At 44.4% G+C, this 19159-nt stretch overlaps 1 protein-coding gene across 1 annotated transcript in view; it reads left to right on the top strand.

Moving 5' to 3' along the window:
- The first annotated feature begins 16292 nt into the window (after positions 1-16292).
- Positions 16293-19159, top strand: part of LNX1 (ligand of numb-protein X 1) — a 201979-nt gene continuing 199112 nt past the window's right edge. Inside the window, exon 1 of the mRNA XM_033425416.2 lies at positions 16293-16600. The gene's annotated coding sequence lies outside the window, so the exon portion shown is untranslated. The remainder of the gene's footprint in view (positions 16601-19159) is intronic.

Genomic DNA, 19159 nt, shown 5'->3' on the forward strand with positions numbered 1-19159 from the left:
CAGGAAGAAGAGCTCTTTCAGGATGAGGCAGGATAAGACCCTAGCCCTCCAGAGTGGATCTGAGCCCTCTGGAAACAAGCAGGGGCTTGGGAATTGTGTGGGGATGGGGAGAAGAGGAAAGTAGACCAGAGAAGATGCTCGGGCCAGGTTCCCACCTGAGATGGCTCTGTTTGCCTGAAATGCGATTCCAGGGGAAAGGCAACATTTTGAACCATGTTCTGGACCCATATGATTACTCTCTTTATGGAACTGAGTTCTGCCTTCATAACCTTCCAGACATTGCAAGCCTAAGAAAGGAGTTATATATTTGTGTATACATACAGAAAAAAATGTCTAAAATAATATTCATAAAAAATACTACTAGTTGTGATTAGAGTGGAAAGGTTTGGTGATTTTGAATTTCCTTTTTCTACTTTCTGTACTTTTAAAAATAATAAGCCAGAATTATTATTATTTTTTTATTTTTATTTTTTTATTTTGCGGTACGCGGGCCTCTCACTGTCGCGTCCTCTCCCGTTGCGGAGCACAGGCTCCAGATGCGCAGGTTCAGCGGCCATGGCTCACGGGACCAGCCGCTCCGCGGCATGTGGGATCTTCCCAGACCGGGGCACGAAGCTGTGTCCCCTGCATAGGCAGGCAGACTCTCAACCACTGCGCCACCAGGGAAGCCCCAGAATTACTTTTTAATCGGAAAAAATGAGTTGGTTTTTTTTTTTTTTCCATTTTTCATTGTTATTTGGCAAACAGAAACCACACATGTATCCACTAGCTTCAAATGTGATTGCTGCCTCAGGGATGCTTGGAAGTTTCAAAATGACTTTGTGTGTAAAGTAATATCCTCTGGCCACAAAAACAATTTGAGAAGAAAAAGAAGAAAATAAGATAGAAACCCGGTTTTGAATTTGAGAGTGTGTCTAGGTTATACCAGTCACACGTCATACCCTTTCTGGTTCCAAGCACAGGCTGTCTGACATTTCACGTCCCCACGCAGCATCACCTTCAAACTTTCCCACTATTTGCTCATTGAGCAGTTTACAGCTAATTGTGATTAGCCAGGATCTAGCATAAGAAGCTCACAAAACAAATAGGGAAAATGAGTGAGGTTTTCCCAAATCGGAATCCAAGAAGAAAGATGATGACTACTCCACGGTGAGGACCAGGAAGTAGACAAGAATCAAAACAGGTAGGAATCAAAATGCCCCTGAGTATTTTAGAGTGAGGCCAATTAAATGTGGCCTGGAGAATGAAGGCAGGCTGGGGATTTCCGTCTTTGCAGGCCTCTTAACAGTAAACATGTGAACCTCTAACAGGATTTATTTATGTGATTGTCCTAACAAAGGCACAGAAATAGACTTCATCAATTTCCCAACGTGTGGTTACGGACAGTTCATATATTACTTTATCTCAAGAGGAAAACAGCACTGGGGACCAACCCCATTCTCCCTCTCTACTTTGACTTCCAACGAGTGTGGCTTTTTAAAACATTCATCACCTCTATCTAAAGGTTGTAGTCTTCAGAGTCCAAATTATGTAACGGATCAGGGCCAGATCACTTGAAAAAGAGACCAGGTAGAGGGAGCTGGGGCACCTGGATCAGATTCCTTCCATTTTTGACGAATTGGGAAATGTCTTCGTTTTGACGAATTTCTTCGTTGGAGAAAGATCACTTTCTTAGGTCTGTGTTGTCCTACAAGTAGCCGCCAGCCACATTGACTATGTAAATTTATGTTAATTCAATTAGGTATAGGAGTCTCTGGAGGCACACAGACACAGACAGGAAGTTCCTGAGCTTGGACCTTCTCCTGTGTTCATCTTTCTGAGATGTTCGAGAGTGGTAACAAAAAGTATTGGTTACCTCAAAAACACGGGCAATGAATTTTTCTCTTGAAAGAGTCTACTTTCTTTTCGTGCGCACAGGAAAAAGTTTAGAAGGAGGCGCACTCAATGGCTAACAGTGGGACTCAGAGGGGGACTATTCCTCTACAAGTGGGATGGGACGGCCACGGGGCAGAAGGAGAATGGGAGTTGGGGAAGGAGACACTGAGGGGCTTTCACTTGTTCCCTTATCTACCTCTGGGTTGTTGAGATTTTTTTTTTTTTTTTTGGCTGAGTTGGGTCTTTGTGGCTTTGCGGGGGCTTTCTCTAGTTGTAGTGAGCAGGGGCTACTCGTTGCGGTGCGCGGGCTTCTCATTGATGTGGCTTCTCTTGTTGCAGGGCACAGGCTCTAGGTGCGCGGGCTTCAGTAGTTGTGGTCCACGGGCTCAGTAGTTATGGCTAGCGGGCTCTAGAACACAGGCTCAGTAGTTGTGGCGCATGGGCTTAGTTGCTCTGCGGCATGTGGGGTCTTCCCGGACCAGGGCTCGAACCCGTGTCCCCTGCATTGGCAGGTGGATTCTTAACCACTGCGCCACCGGGGAAACCCTGGTTGTTGAGATTTTTTTCTTTCATGGGGATGCTTTTAATTTTTAATGGGAGAAAACTAATAAAGAGACTTAAAAATAAATAAGGAAGCAAACAACACATGGATCCAAAATTCTAACCAATCTCATTTTTCTTCTCCAAGAACAAAGATTGTAAAGAATAATAAGCAAATGTTTGGGAGGAAATCTTGTTTGTTTTCACCCTCCATATGTTTGGCCTGGTCCAAAGCAGCTGGCGTGGCATTGTTTACCCACAATGTGTGCGTGACTTTGGTTGGCTGCATGTCCTGGGCTCTGCAATTCTAAAATTAACATGAAGCTAGCTGGAAACTTCCTCTCCTTCAATGCTGTAGAGGCAGAGATTCGAGTTCTTTGATTTGCTTGATAAGTCCTTCCTAGCATTTAAGAGATAACTCTTTGTCTTATTTAAGGGTCAAATTCACTGAGATGCTGAGTTTGCTCTTTATCAATATGGTCAATAGAAACAGAAATGTCCCACCCTGTAAGGTTTAGCTGGCCCATTCTCCTGCCTCCAAGTACTTAACACTAACTTCTACCAATAATATGCCAATATGTGTTACCATTCCCTTGGCAAGCTGTCGATTTTCTTATTTAAAAGAAATTCGTGAAGTCATTAAGCTCAGAAAATGATATGCTGAGATGTTTTCTCAACTCTTTGTCAACTTTCTTTGATGAATTATGATGTTCCATATACACTAGCTGGGAAGCTTTTAAACTTATTTAACAGTAAAAAGACTTGGATGGTTGAAAATTAGATAGATAGATAGATAGATAAATAGGAAGAATATATCTCTATGATATATACCTATGTATGTCTCTATGATATATATATATAGTCTATGAAGAATAAAGTAGGAAGTTGCTGAAGAAGGTGGAGAGAGCCTTAGACAGCACAATTAAAGTGTAAAACCTGTGAAAGAAGAGCTACATGGAAGGAGGATTCAGTAGGAAGAGCTTCAACCTACAGTGAGGTTCAGAGAAAGTCTCTGCCAGGCTGATAAGAAGGCTTGAGCAATGGCAACCCATTAGAGGATCCCAAGTTGGGCAGGAAAGCCCAGTTCCAGTGCCCCCCACTGCTCAGTCATCAGCAGGGAGTGGCCCAGGCAGCGTGGCCTTGGTGTGAATGCTGCCGTGGGTCTGATGGTGGGAGCAGGGGGTTGTCAGTACACGGTGCTCCCCATGGCGGGTTCTCTTGAGGGAGATCTGAACAGTGCAATGTATGGGTCTGCTAAGGCTGCTATAACAAATACCACAGTCTGGGGGGCTGGTACAACTGCAATTTATTTCCTCCTAGTTCTGGAGGCTAGGAGTCAGAGATCAAGGTGTCAGCAGAGTTGGTTTCTTCTGAGGGCCACGAGGGAAGGAGGTGTGGCAGGCCTCTCTCCTCGGCTTGTAATGGCATCTTCTCCCTGTGTCCCCACATTGTCTTTCTCTATGTGTTTCTGTGATCACAGTTCCCCTTTTAATGAGGACTCTAGTCACTGGATTAGGGCTCATCTTGGATAATGACTTCATTTTAACTCAGTTACCTCTGCAAAGACGCTGTCTCTAAGTATGGTCACATTCTGAGATACTGAGGATTAGAACTTCAACACTTGAATGGTGAAGGGGGAGACACAATGCAACCACAACGTGCACCTCCGTGCCACCACAAAGCTCCACTTCTCCACACCGGTTCAGGAAGCAGCTTCTCCACATTTCCCACTGGCCTCTCTTCCTGAGGGAAAACTGAGAAGAGGGAGGTTAGCAGGACAAACCACTGCTCCTATGGCTGCAGTGGTCTCAGGGCAGCAACAGTTACTCAGCCTCTCCCTACACCACTATCCATCCTAAACTGCCCCCCTCCCAACAATCACCTCAGCCATTATTGGAGGTTCACCAGATGGTGTGAAGTTTGCCATGTTAATCCCCTACTAATTTACCTGCAGTGAGATTACCATGGAGGGCAGTACAATCTGAAGCAAAAATTTTTTTGTTTGCCATAAAAACTGCTTTCAAGATTTCATTCCCTTAAATAATATCCTTTCTTAGAACATCAGAGAATGAGGATTCTGTTTTCTAGTGGAGAATAGCAGAAATTGGAGCCATTTTGAATTTTTAAACTTTCCCAATATAGATGACCATTTCTTGATGAATAATTATATAAAAATTTGAATACTGGTCATGGTAAAAGGGCAGGGCAGAATATAAGTTTCCTGGTCCATAGTGGGGACACTTCCAATTCATATTCTGATTCCCTTGGCCTTTGCACAGCCAGTTACGTTGGAGAGCACTTTTTTTTTTTTTTGTGGTACGTGGGCCTTTCACTGTTGTGGCCCCTCCCGTTGCGGAGCACAGGCTCCGGACGCGCAGTCTCAGCGGCCATGGCTCATGGGCCCAGCCGTTCCGCGGCATGTGGGATCTTCCCGGACCGGGGCACGAACCCGTGTCCCCTGCATCGGCAGGCGGACTCTCAACCACCGCGCCACCAGGGAAGCCCGGAGAGCACTTTTTAAAACTAGGATTTTCCATCACTTAAAAAATGAATTAGCTTTTTCCCTTTGTACTTGTCACTAATGAGTCATTTTAAAATGTTGAAACTTGTCATTAATAACCTTTCCTGTGTTTGTAGCAAAAAGAGTAGAATCAAGCAGGAGTTCCATGATTATTTATGGAAGCTGTGCTCTGGATTCTTCTTTCAAGTTTTCTTAGTTCTGTTTAAAATACAATTTTAAAAACCTGGGTTACAATTATTACATTTTCTGGGAGACAGCATAATGGAGTAATGTTTTAGTTCAGTTGCTTTCAGCTGCAAGTAACAGAATACCTCCATTAAAAGTGGCTTTAGGGCTTCCCTGGTGGTGCAGTGGTTGAGAGTCCGCCTGCCGATGCAGGGGACACGGGTTCGTGCCCCGGTCCGGGAAGATCCCACATGCCGCGGAGCGGCTGGGCCCGTGAGCCATGGCCGCTGAGCCTGCACGTCCGGAGACTGTGCTCCGCAACGGGAGAGGCCACGACAGTGAGAGGCCCGCGTACAGGAAAAAAAAAAAAAAGAAAAGTGGCTTTAGACAGAAAGGAATTTAGTAATCTCACAAAACAAGAATTTGAGGGGTAGGTGGGCAAGGACAGGGTTGGATCAGCAGATCAGCAGCATCATTAAGGATGGAAGCTGTTTTCCTCTCTCCACTCTGACATCTTCAAGGTTGGCAGCATAGGTGCAAAAAGGCTGCCACATTCTAGGCAACACATTTATACCCCACAATATCTGGAAGAGAGACACAATGAAAAAGAAAGAGAGACAGAGATTTCTTTCCAGGCATCTTCTTTTATTAGGAGGGAAAGTCTTCCCCAGAAGTCCCTCAGCTGACATGTCCTAAGGTCCCATTGGTCAATACTGGATCACACATTCTAGCTGCAAGGGAGGCAGGAAGCGAACACATCTCCAGCCTCTTCCAGGAAGGAAGGATGGCAGCCAACAGGTTGACCATGCAGAAGTTGATGTGATCAGAACCTCTGGGAGAATGCCAGTTCTTCCACTTAATACCACTATAAACTTGAGCAAGTTATTGATACTTAGTTACTCAGTGCCTTAGTTTCTTCCTCTGCTGTGTGAAGTAAATTCAATGATACATGTAAAGCCCTTTGAGAAAAGCAAATATCGTATCTTAACGCGTATATGTGGAATCTAGAAAAATGGTACAGATGAACCAATTTGTAGGTCAGGAATAGAGACATAGACATAGAGAACGGACATGTGGACACGGGGGTGGGGGTGGGAAGGGGAGGGTGGGACGAATTGGGAGATTAGGTTTGACAAAAATACACTACCATGTGTAAAATAGCTAGCTAGTGGGAACCTGCTGTATAGCACAGGGAGCTCAGCTCTGTGCTCTGTGATGACCTAGATGGGTGGGATGGGGGGTGAGGGGTGGGAGGGAGGTCCAAGAGGGAGGGGATATAGGTATACATATAGCTGACTCACTTCATTGTATAGCAGAAACCAACATAATATTGTAAAGCAATTTTACTCCAATAATAATGATTTTAAAAAGCCCTTTATAGTATCTGCCATATGCCGCCTGTTAGGCATCATGGCTATTTGCTAGAATCACAGAGGGTCTCCTGGGGCCTGGGGTTCATCCAGATGCTCTGGCTGAAAATTTGACAGACATGTCAGATTTAAGCTGCTGTAATGTTAAATTTTTATAGGACCCTAACCGCGGTGGCTGTCTTTAATTCTTCAGACTTAATGCTTAATATTGTCATATATTTTTAAAAGCTTTTAGTTGGCAGCCGTGTCCATTAAACTTATTTCCAAAAAAGCTCTCAGAGATAGAAGAAGTGTCTTTGGGTCCTATGGGAGGTGCCGACCTCCTCCAAGATTCCGTCCACTCCTCTCTCATGTTGCCCATGTGTCTGACGCCTTGGTCTGTTCTCACTACAGCTTAAAGCAAGCACTAGTTTCACACAGTCCTATACCTCATGTCAGCTCTGTTTCTCAATCTCCTGGCTTCAAACTAGGGCAAATTCAGGAAGAGGACGGAAAGTAGCTATTAGGATTTTCCTTTCAAATTTGATACACTGTTAAGTGGGATGGAAATCGGCATAAAATTTCTGAAGTGCAATTTGACACATGAAATATTTAACTACATAATTATCTTGACCCAGCAATTCCACTTCTGTGAATGTAAGCAAGAAATAAAGTTCATAAAGCATTGCTTGCCTTAGCAAAAAATTTTTAACAACCTAAATGTCCATTAATAGTAAATATGTTAAATAACGGTGGCATTTCCATATTATGAAATTTCTATATTGGAACATTTTTTAAAACACAAGGAAGATCTTTATGTACTGACATGAAAGGATGCCTACCGTATATTGAGTTTAAAAACAACAAAATACGGACTGTTGTTTATCCTATTGTATCAGTTTTCTACTGCTGTTTAACAAACCATCCCAAAAGCTTTAGTGCCTTAAAACGACAATATTTATTCATGATTCTGTGATTTGGCAATTTGAGTTGGGCTCAGCTAGGACAGCTTGTCTCTGCCGTATGTGGTGTTGGCTGTGCTCACTCATATATCTGAGGCCTAAGCAGAGGTGACGGGGACAGGTCCCTCCACCTGGCCCCTCTCTCTTCCTGTTCTCTCATCCTCAAGGAGGCTAGTCCAGGCTGTTCACATAGTGGCAGCAGTCCAAGAGGGTGAGAGCAGAAGAAGGAAATCCGGACCCTGACAATGTTATTTCCCCCAATTTCTATTGGTCAAAGCAAGTTGCAAAGCTAGACCAGAATAAAGTAGTGGAGAAATAGCCTTCACCTCTTAATGGGAGTTGCTGTCTCAAAGCCGCCATCCAAAATGCCCCGGGTCATCCTCACTTCCTGAGATCCATGCCTCTGTATAGTCCCTCCCTTATTGAACCTGGACCAACTGTGTGATAACAGAACTTCTGAGGCTAGATCATACCACACCTTGCACCTTCCACCTTGCTCTCTTGGACCTCTCCCTATGGGGGAAGTCAGATGCTATTTCATGAGGAAATTCAAGCAGCCTGTGAAGAGGCCCACATGAAGAGGAAATGAGGCCTCCTGCCAACAGCCGGCACCAATATGTCAGCTGTGGGAGTGAGCCACGGTGGAAGCAAATCTTCCCGCCCCAGTCAGATCTTCAAACAACTGCAGCCCCACCCAACACGTGACTACAACCTCACGAGAACCCTCAGCCCCCCAGAACCTGGAATCACTTGGTCAAGCCTCTCCCTAATTCCTGGTCCATAGAAGCTGAGACATAGTAAATGATTAGAGTTCTTTTAAGCCACAAAATATTGGAGTGATTTGTTACACAGCATTAGATAATAAGAGATGCAAATAATTTATGACCTCTGTGTGTGTGTGTGTGTGTGTGTGTACACACACACATAAATATACACATATACAACACAAAGATAAATATTGTCTATCTATCTAATGATTATCCCTAGAGACTGGGAATAAGGGTGTGTGTGTGTACGCACATAAATATATACATACACAAAGATAAATATTGTCTGTCTATCTATCTAATGATTATCCCTAGAGGCTGGGAATAAGTGAGTGTGTGTTTGTGTGTGTTGTTGATGTGGGGCACTAAGAGGCAGAAAGACACATGTTTTAGTTGAGGCCCTTTTCTCTTCAGACTTGTTTGAGTTTTTTCCCTAAGAATGTTTTACTTCTATAATTTTTTAAACAAAAATAATTTCTCTTGATATTCAAAGCATTTGTATGTACACATGAATATGAGTAACTGGGCTGGGGAAAGAGGCACAAATCCATTTAAGAGTCTTCAGCGGCCCTCTGGCATGATAGCTCTGGACATTTCAGTCCTAATAACTGTGCCGCATGCCCTCAGAACATCAGCACAGGCTTGGTGTACGGAGATGAAGACCAAGGATAGCATCGAGACTACAGTAATAAGGCAACAATGAGATTTAAGCATCCGTTTTCTTTTTAAATGAGGTTTTCCCGAAAAGACAACATCCAACCTAGTCACCGAAATGCAATTAGTACATACAGCTGGATCGAGTTTAGAACACTAAGAATCTGTTTGAAAAAACAAACACAAAATGGGGTCCAGCTGTTCTGAACCAGTTTAGAGAACATCACATTTAAAGACAAAATGCGTTTATATGTTTTCCAATCGCTTTTTCATTGCAATGTGGTTTTAAGAATCAACCGACTCAAACAATTCATCAGTGCAGTTGACCAGGCCTTTTCAAAATAAGGAATCTAAAGCATTTTGTCCCCTGAAAATAGAGGTAAGTGTCATAAAATCTTGGGATATTTTTTTCCAAAGTCTGAGATAACTCCACGAATTTCTTTCTGGATTGTAAGAAATCTGAGTTCCCCTTACATTATTATTTTCATTCACAGTAGTTATTATTGTGATATTTATTTATTATTTATTAAGTATTTACAGTATCCTCGGGGCTGGAAGCAAAATTCTAGAGGAGACTATAGTCTTTGCCTAATAGATTACAGTTTGGTCCTCTTCTCTATGACTGTCCCAGAATGTACAACATTTAGTCTCATGACATTTCACACAGTCCTGAAAGAGGCAGTTTCACCTCAAAGGGAAATATCCTTAACTTTAAAAAAAAAAAAAAAAAAAAAAAGCATCTAATAAGAAACTAACAGAACACTGTAAATCAACTATACTTCAATTAAAAAATTTTTTTAAATTTAAAGCATAAAGAAATATATGTGTAAAGACATCTTTTGTGGAGCTCATAAGCAGACTGCTCAGAATTGCTAATATTTTTGACTTAGTGGAAGAGTTCAAATCGATGTGTTCTTCCTACTCTGATTAAAAACTTAGAGACATTGCAAAGAAAACTGGATTTTTCTTGGTGTAACAACTCGTTTTATTCTTCTTTATTGCCCAACCTCTGCCCCCAAATCCCCTTCAAGACAGTAATCTGGGGCACCTAATGTGTATAAACATGAAAAAGACAGCCTTTCCCCAGAGCTTGCAAACAGTTTTCCCAGTAACCTGTTAGGAGAAACTGCAGCCCCTGTGAACTAATTTGGGTTTCCTGGCATGCAGGTTTGAGAGCTGGATATCTGATTTGTGTGCCCAGCACCAAGAGTCACTGTGGTTTTGAGCAATCCCCTACATCCTTCTAGGCCTGTTCCCTTCAGTGACATGATACTGATTTGTGAGCAAAGCATTGTAAACCTATTACTACCTGGATGACGAAAATGTAGAACAGAAATCCTAGGTATGGAGATGGGACGCAGGGCTGTGTGCATTTGTTTGGGTTGACTCAAGGGCAAAGCCGCTTTTTTTTTTTTTTTCCTCTTTTTTGGCTGTGTTGGGTCTTCGTTGCTGCGCACGGGCTTTCTGTAGTTGCAGTGAGCGGGGGCTACTCTTCGTTGCAGTGCGTGGGCTTCTCACTGCGGTGGCTTCTCGTTGCAGAGCACGGGCTCTAGGCACGCAGGCTTCAGTAGCTGTGGCAGGCGGGCTCAGTAGCTGTGGCTTGCGGGCTCTAGAGCGCAGGCTCAGTAGTTGTGGTGCACAGGCTTAGTTGCTCTGCGGCATGTGGGATCTTCCCGGACCAGGGCTCGAACCCGTGTACCCTGCATTGGCAGGCGGATTCTTAACCACTGCACTACCAGGGAAGTCCCCAAAGCCGCTTAATATAAAATTCTTCAGGGAGTTTTCCTGGGTTTTGTTGAAAAATCTAGGCTATAGAAAGACTTCATTCTACCACTGGTATGGGAGACAAGGCAAACACCTGATTTACACATTTTCTAACTCCAGTGTGAGATTTATTTTTGTGTGCATTTTATACATAGGTATAGAAAAGATGTTTATGAAAGAAACAAGTTAAAATACAAACACAAATTACCGACATTGGGGGGAAGCAGGTGTCTCCTGGTTGAGGGCAGAAATCTAGAGCAAGGGGGACTCTTAATACAGCATCTGCGTTCTGAGGAGCTGGACGGAGACCAATGCAGAGCTTCCTGCCACCTTCCCTGAACTATAAGACCCACGAGAGTCTGACTCCTCTAACCAGTGAGAGGGAAGAAAATTGAAGCAAGAAAGCAGAGGCTGGTGTCCTCAGGCCTGGCATCCCCACATGGCCTGTCTATAACAGGGAGACAAGGGCCACACAGGCACACCCTCCCTTCATCCGAAACTCACCAGACAAAAGCCAAGTGGCAAAGGGAAAGAGGCCGTTGCTTTTCAGTGCAGCCTAGGACCTCGCGTAGGGGGCCCAGGGAAGGACCTGCTCACCCTGTTTCACCAGTGAGACTGGTCATTACTTCTCCTTGCTGGGAGCAGCAAGATGGGAGCTAGGGAGGTGCCTGGAAGTGTGGTTCCAGTTTGCTCCTTCCTGGGGAATGAGTAGGAAGTTCCTTCTGAAATATGGACAGGAAAATAAATGTTTCCTGGCTGTGCCCCAACCCAAATAAACACAACGCCTGTGTGAATAAATGATCTCATGGGCCTCCCCAATGCCATCCAACACGTGCGCACTAGGAACCAAATTAAGATGAGCCGTCAGGGAGGATGTGGCTGGTGAGGAGTCACCGTATATTTGACAATTCATATGAACACAAAACGGGCCGCTCCCGCTTAGAAAGAATGTTTGTTCTGAGAGGTTCGGTTTTTCATTTTGGGGGGTTTTTTGGTATGTTGGCTGTTAGAATTTGGAACACATTTTCCCCTATAAACTGATGTTCTAAATCTAAATGGTGTTTGGTTTCCCAAAGCTGGTCCCCCAACGTTTTTATAGCAGTATAGTCTCTGCTCTGCCTTACTGTTTTCGTGGGGAATGAATTATAAAATCCAACACGGAAAGTCAGAAATGCATTAGTCCTGGGTCCATACCAGTCCACCCAGCTCTCCTCCCCCCACGTTTCCCTGGGCTGCGGGGTGGCGCTCCCAGAAGCAATAGCAAGTGGTTCCTTGGAAGGGAGAACTTGGTTAGATTCTCTGCATCTACACAGGGAAAACGATATCTGCCTATGAATAAGGACAAGTAAGTACCTCTCAACAACTATTTAAGAAACTCTTCCTTAAGTGATCTGAATTGAGAGAAAATCAATTTTTTTTCAATTACTCATTCCTTCATTCAACTTTAAAAAACCCTGGAACCTGGTAGGTACCAGGCCCTGGACATGTAGCTGTGAACAAAATAGACACAGTTCCTGCTTTCATGGAAGGAAAGCTAGTTGTAGGTAGAGGGGTGGGTGTAGGAGGGTAAATTATATAAGTTCTATATTAAGCAAATAGGCAAATAAATAATATACTTACAAATCACAGCAAGTACTACCAAGGAAATGGGTGTGGGGGGAGTATGTCTCTAGGAAATGACATTTGAGCTGAGACCTGAAAGATGAAAAAGAGGCAGGAAGAGAGTTAGTTTGTATGATTTTGGCAGGGGAGCTAAGGATGGCGGGTGGAGATCAGTACAAGCCAGCCCAGGAATAGCAAAGCTGTGAGATGGAGAAAAGCTGGGAGTGTTCAAGAAACTGAAGCCAAGCTAGTGTCACCGAGGTAACATTGGAGAGGGGAGCGGGGATCCAATCATGCCAAGGCTAGCAGGCCAAGTCGGGGATTTTGTGTTTCCTCCTTATTGCGCTAGAAAGCCTTGAGGCTTTTAGATAGGTTAATGGCGTCATCTGAATTACTTTTGCAAAAGTCTGCTCTGGCTGGAATGTGGAGTATAGATTTGGTAGAGGGACTGGAGGCGAGGAGGGCAGCAGGAAGACCAGCTAGGAGACAACTCAGTAATCCAGGTGAGAGCTGAAGGTGGGTCGGCAATTGTGGTAGTGGAAATAGAAGCGGCGGTTGCAGTTGATATCAGTTTGCGAGGTGGAATTGTCAGAACGGACTCATGGATTGGATGTGGGACTGGAGGGAGAGGCTGCAGCACTTGGGTGTTTGAAAGGACCATTGGCTGACATGGAAACAACAAGAGATGAAGAGCTGCTTTCGGATGCGTGGGGTTGGAGATGGTAGTGAGACTCTGAGAACACGGTAGGAAACTCAGAAAAGAGGTCTGAGCCAGAGATACAAATATGGGAGTTGTTGGCACAGAGATGGGATTTAAAGCCTCCGGGTGGAGCTTCCGATTCCTCACTGCCTCTCCCATTTGTGGGCACGGGTGGGCAAACTATCAGTTATGTGCTTAGACAAGGAAAAGAAAAGCAATGCATAATGGTTTAAGGAAACCGTTTTCTACCTCCTATTTTGATAAATCCATGTTCACCCTAAGCATCTTATAAGAGTGAAAACAAGCCTGAGAGAAAGCGCGCTCAGGTTCTGATATCTTGATCACAGAATACTGAAATATGGGGGGGAGGGATAAATTAGGGATTTGGGAGTAATATATACACACTACTATATATAAAATTAACAAGGGCCTATTGTATAGCACAGGAACTATACTTAATATTTTGTAATAACCTATATGGGAAAAGAATCTGAAAAAGAGTGTATATATATATATATATATATATATATATATATATATATATATGTATAACTGAATCACTTTGCTGTAAAACTATCACCTGAAACTAAAACAACTATACTTCAATAAAAAATAAAATAAAAATAATACTGAAATCGCTCCTCTAGCATTTTACATAGCTCAGATTTAATATCCCTCCTTCAAAATGCCCCCAAAATGAGGACATTTTCTCTGCATATAACTGGGCATGTTACTTTTGTGGGACACTCTAAAAATGGGCAAGTTTTCCTTGCATGGCAAAGTTGCGTTTGCTTTCCCATGATGATTAAAAAACATGAGGATTTAAATTTCATCTAGAGGTTTCTGCTGAGTTGGAGCCTGTCGTTCATCTGGAACATCCCACACCACATGGAAAGGACATTCTAAAGCCATGGAGTTTGAGTAGACCCAGGTCCCCATGCCGTGAGCTGCCAGGGAGTGAGTAATTCTGGCTTTGGAAAGGGCATATTTGTAAAGCTAAATTAATACGTCCTGTTTTTCATCTGTGACTTCTCTCTGTTTCCAATAGTCAGCTGCCTTGGTTACATGACCATGCAAAAAAATGTTTTTGGAGGTTTGTGTGTTTATTGTTTATCCCAGAATGGACTCAACTCTTGAAACCAGTTCAATCAGTACTGATCTAGATGCTCAAAGGAGAGGAAGGAGAAATAAAATCCATCTACCTTACTTACCTTTCTTAATGGAAACCCCCCAAAGTGTCTGACAGTTCCCAAATCTACTGTCTTTATCCCCTGGTGGTGAAAAGCTGTGAAGCAGATGAGGAACATGAAAGCCTTCGTTACATCAGCTCCTTTCCAATATTTTGGTTTTCATTTCATACGATAAGGTTGAAAGGCCCATTTGACTGTTATAAATTGCCTCTTCTCATCAAAGAACTCCAAGACCAGATTCTATAAACATATCTGGACACTGTGTTTAGTTGTAAACCACTGGGAAAGAAAAATGAAATGACATCTAAACTAAATGCCCGGCCCCTTTCCAGTCTTCTTTTTTTTATTGCCATAAATCCAGTAAATAAGTCTTTAGTTTCTGTTGAGAATGAAAAGCTGACCAGCCTCAAGTTTAAAGGCGTATGTGGACCCAGAGCAAAGTACCCCCAAGCTCCACCAAACCAAATGCAAGCGTCCCAAGGGCAAGCAGCTGCCCTGATGTTGCAAGTCATATATTTACAAAAATGGACAATTTGGACTTTGCTGGGAGGCATCTCCCTGTCTCCTAATAAAAGGTTTTACTTTCATTTGACCAGCGGCCAGCTGCCCTGGGTAACTGCACATGTAGGAGAGCTACATGCTAACAGTTGGAAGTAAAGATGAGGCCAAAAAAAAAAAAAAAGTTGCAGTAGGACCTGAGGACTGAAAATACACATGCTGATTTCTTCTCATCAAGCAGAAGTTTCCAGGCTGGAACTTAGAATCGTTCATCCCCTGGATTATTGATTAAAAGAAGCCTGTAACTGTTAGGCTTCTAAAGTCAAGAAGACAAATTTGTGATCAGGCCATAACTGCAGCACACACAGAGGTCAAGAGTTTTACAGGGCACTTCCTTGTGGGTAAATCAGAATCACAGTGGAGAGCCGGGTGACAGCAGTCAGCCGCACACCCTTGGATTAAAGAGAAGAGAAGGCTCTGGGCTAGGCGTGTCCTATGCACAAGTTACATAAAGGTAGCACCAGTTCATAACTCCAGGGAGAGACCACTTAACTAACCAATGAGCCATGTTTCTGTTTAGAATTCTATTCCCAGCCCTAAGAGTTTGTTTAAGCAACTCTTTGGCCATCACTGGAGCTGTCAGTCCACAGAAGTGCTTAAGCTGACTTGGGAAAAGCAAGGCTCAGAAGAGCATCCTTCCAGAAAGGCAATTTCTACATTTTTAACTAGCTGGGTCACTTTGCAGGAGTGACTTAATCTCTCTAATCTTCATCTTCTTCCTCTACAAAATGGGAATGAGAATGACAGTATTATGTCAAGAATTATAGGAACTGGGCTTCCCTGGTGGCGCAGTGGTTGAGAGTCCGCCTGCCGATGCGGGGGACACGGGCTCGTGCCCTGGTCTGGGAGGATCCCACATGCCACGGAGCGGCTGGGCCCGTGAGCCATGGCCGCTGAGCCTGTGCTCCGCAACGGGAGAGGCCACAGCAGTGAGAGGCCCGCGTACCGCAAAAAAAAAAAAAAAAAAAAAAAGAATTATATGAACTAACACAGGTGAGGTCATTAGCACAAGAGCTGGTGGACAGTAAGTTCTCAATAAATTCTAGCAAAGATGACGCTACCGATGATGACTGTGACATTGAAGAGTAAGTAGAAGAAATCTTTATGTAAACGATAATCCTGTATCTTTAGAGGATATCTTTCTTTAAAAGTCTTAGCTAGTGTCAGTCGTAAACTTGCTTCTTCTTTTCCTTTGTCTACAGATGTTTGCCAGTGTTCGGTTACAAGAGAGCCTGCCTATGGAAAATCTTTGAAAGATTTGGCAAGACATTGGAGTGGTCAGGATTGCTTGATTTGTCCGAGACAGATCTCACGCTTCTGATATAAATGCACACTTCTTTACATATATAAAACTCAAAAGATGCCTGGGACTCTGAGGTCCGTCCGGGCAGCGGCCAGCTCCTGCCACTTTAGGAAGTGGTCCCAGCATGATGATGTCCCAGTCTGGTGAGAACATGGAGGGGCAGTGACCCTGTGTTTATTTCCTTGTTGATTTCCCTTCCCTGGCTCCAAGCTCATTTTCCCATTGCCTGCAGGAAAACAACATCCAGGGGTGCGGTAGGACTGACTTGGCAGCCCTAAAGGTGAACAAAAGGATCCTGGCTTTGGCGAGAGCAAAAGGAAGTTGGAGGGAGCCTCGGCCCCATCCAAACCAGAACAGACTTGTCGTTGATGCCCCTGAGTGGCTGCTCTGCGGCGGCTGCTCTCCCTGGAAGCTCCCCAGAGGCTGCTCTCAGGTCGATGCATCGACTCTGTGCAAAGCCTGCAGCAGGGGCACAGGACGAGCTGATTAACTCCAGGGCAGAGTGCTTCTCGTGCGTGTCTGGAAGACGGGGCACAGGAAAGAGAAGGGAAATTTTCCTGGGCTACTGCTGAGTCAGAAAAACTGAGCTCCCAGATGGACTTTACCCAGAGGCCTCACACGGCTGGAAACTGATCCACAATGCAGCAAAGGTAAGAGGCCTGCTTCCTCCTGAGGGTGGTATTTCAGGCAACTGGGGAAAAGTTTGCCCCTGACTACGGCAGCCCAGCCTCCACCCAACCCACCACACACACACACACACACACACACACACACACACCAACTTGTTGAGAAGAACCTAGAAATATCTAGTTCTGTCTTTTTCAAAGCACTCTAGAAAGGCCTCAGGACATTTGCTCTCTTTATGTTTGATTTTTTTTCTGCATTCTTCATGGACACCTCTTCCTTTACTTTCAAAAATAAAAACTACTTTTTTATTTCATTTTTCACTGGCCAAACAGGTCAGTAAAAACGTAAGTAATCCCACTAATGGTGACTGGGTTTATATAACATTATTCTTTATCAGTATTCAAAACACATTCACAGGTTTTGTCCCATTTCTACCGGAGAAACGGGCATTGCCACTGCAATTTTATCCTCGGAGACACTTAGGTCCAGAGAAATCGTGATTTGCCCAGCAGCACGTAGGAAGGTGAGTGACAGACAGCTCGTCTTGTCTCCACTCCTGCCTCTTTTCAGTAGAATGGTGACTCTCCTTTCTAAACCAAATACCAGACTACATTCTCTGCCACATATTCTGGCAAACGATCTGATGAGAGGATGGAATTTTAGCAATTGGAACTCTCCTGGATAATCCAGATGTGGAGAGTCACAGTAGCCAGGACTACGCCACCATGTTACGTATCCCTGTTTACTTCCATCCCTGGGCATGGATGCCAGTTCAACAAATGTTGATAACTGATGGCCCCAGTGCCCAGCTCTGGGTCACGTGTCAGGGCGTGGTGCAGACCGTATGCCCAGGAGGTGCTGAAGGAGTACAGAGTGGGGCCTGAGAGAGGAGGTTGTGTGTGAGAAGACTCTCCACAGGAGGAGAGCTTCACACTTGGACTTAGCATGAAGTAGGGACTTGTACTGAGGGAGAGCATTTCGGATCAGCACAGCCCCCCAGGTAGGGAGGGAGTGGGCATTTACAGCAAGACTGCGACAGCAGGGCAGGGGGTGAAGAGCACGGACCGGGGAATTAGACCATCTGGACATGAATCCTGGTTCCACCACCTACTAGCTCTGTGTCCTGGGGTAACTCAGTTAACCCCTCTGACCTCAGTTTTTTGATATGTAAAATGGGAATAATGGTGATACCTACCTCAAGGAGTTGTCTTCAGGTTTCAATGAGGTAATGCATGTAAAATCTTTGCTGGTACGTAAGTGCTCAATACATACTAACTATTTAAATACCATGTGCCTGGCTCCATGGGAGATGCTGGGGATACAGTATTGTGCGTTAGTTGTGTGCCACTAACTGTATGCCGTATAGTAAGGGCTGTGGGACGGCAGAGGAGGGATCTACTCAGTCTGTGAGATTTTGGATGGTTGTTCTGGGCGGCCTATTGGAGGAGGTGGGAAGAATTTTCACAGCAGAGGCCCTGTGTGTGGGAAGGTGACATAGAACAGAGCTACACGGATTTGATTTTGAATAGCAGCTTCATCTCCACCAGATGCCTAGCATAACCATGCCAGTCTGCTCAGGCTGCCATAACAAAATACCACAGCCCGCATGGCTTAAACAGCAGAAACGTATTTTGTCATCGTTCTGGAGCCTAGAAATCCAACATCAGGGTTAGGCTACTCTCCTTGGCTTGCAGACAGCCACCTTTTTGCTGTGTCCTTGCATGGTCGTTCCTCTGTGCACCTGTACCCTCGGTGTCCCTCTGCATGTCCAGATTTTTCTTTTCTTATAAGGACACCAGTCAGTTGGATTAGGTTCCACCCTAAGGGCCTCTTTTTAACTTAATCACCTCTTTCGGGGCCCTATCTCCCAATCCAGCCACATTCTGAGATACGGGGCTTCAGCATATGCATCTGGGAGGATACAACTCAACCCGTAACAATGAGCCTGTTACTAAGCCTTTCCAAGCTTTAGTTCCTCATCTATAAGACGGGGACGCTACTTTAAGAGGAGAACCATTGTGATGATTATAAGAAGAACACATGAGCCACCTATCCCAGTTTCTGACCCTTAGAAGGCGCCCAATAGGCAGTGGTGGTTATTATCAGCATTTTAGACCAAGCCTCAGATGAACATGGGATCCCCTGCACAGTCCACATTCCAGATAGACACTAAAGAACTGGGCCTTAGTTATCCCACAGACTTCCCCAGAGGACAAACGGGCCCTCAATTTTCCTACTTCCTTGGTTGTGGCAGGGAGCCCATCATCAGATACGTGGAGTGGCCGGCGTGATCAGCCCATAGATACTGTGTTCTCTCTCTCTCTTATTCAGTAAACTGTCCTTTCTTTACTAAATGAGTGGGGTGAGAATGCGCATCTCCTACACCTCAGCAGAGAACCAACATGAAGCGGACATACCCTGATTCTACTCTTGGGGCAGCCACTCCAAGGTTTATCCTCCCAAAGCAGCCTCTGGGTACCTGTGTCCTGGCAAGTCTGAAAAACATTATAACTCCAACCTAAGATATCCACTACATGTAGATGTAGATATAGGTATAGATATAGATTATTTTGAAAAATCTC

Source organism: Orcinus orca, chromosome 4 (genome assembly GCF_937001465.1).
Source record: "Orcinus orca chromosome 4, mOrcOrc1.1, whole genome shotgun sequence".
Lineage (NCBI taxonomy): Eukaryota > Metazoa > Chordata > Mammalia > Artiodactyla > Delphinidae > Orcinus > Orcinus orca.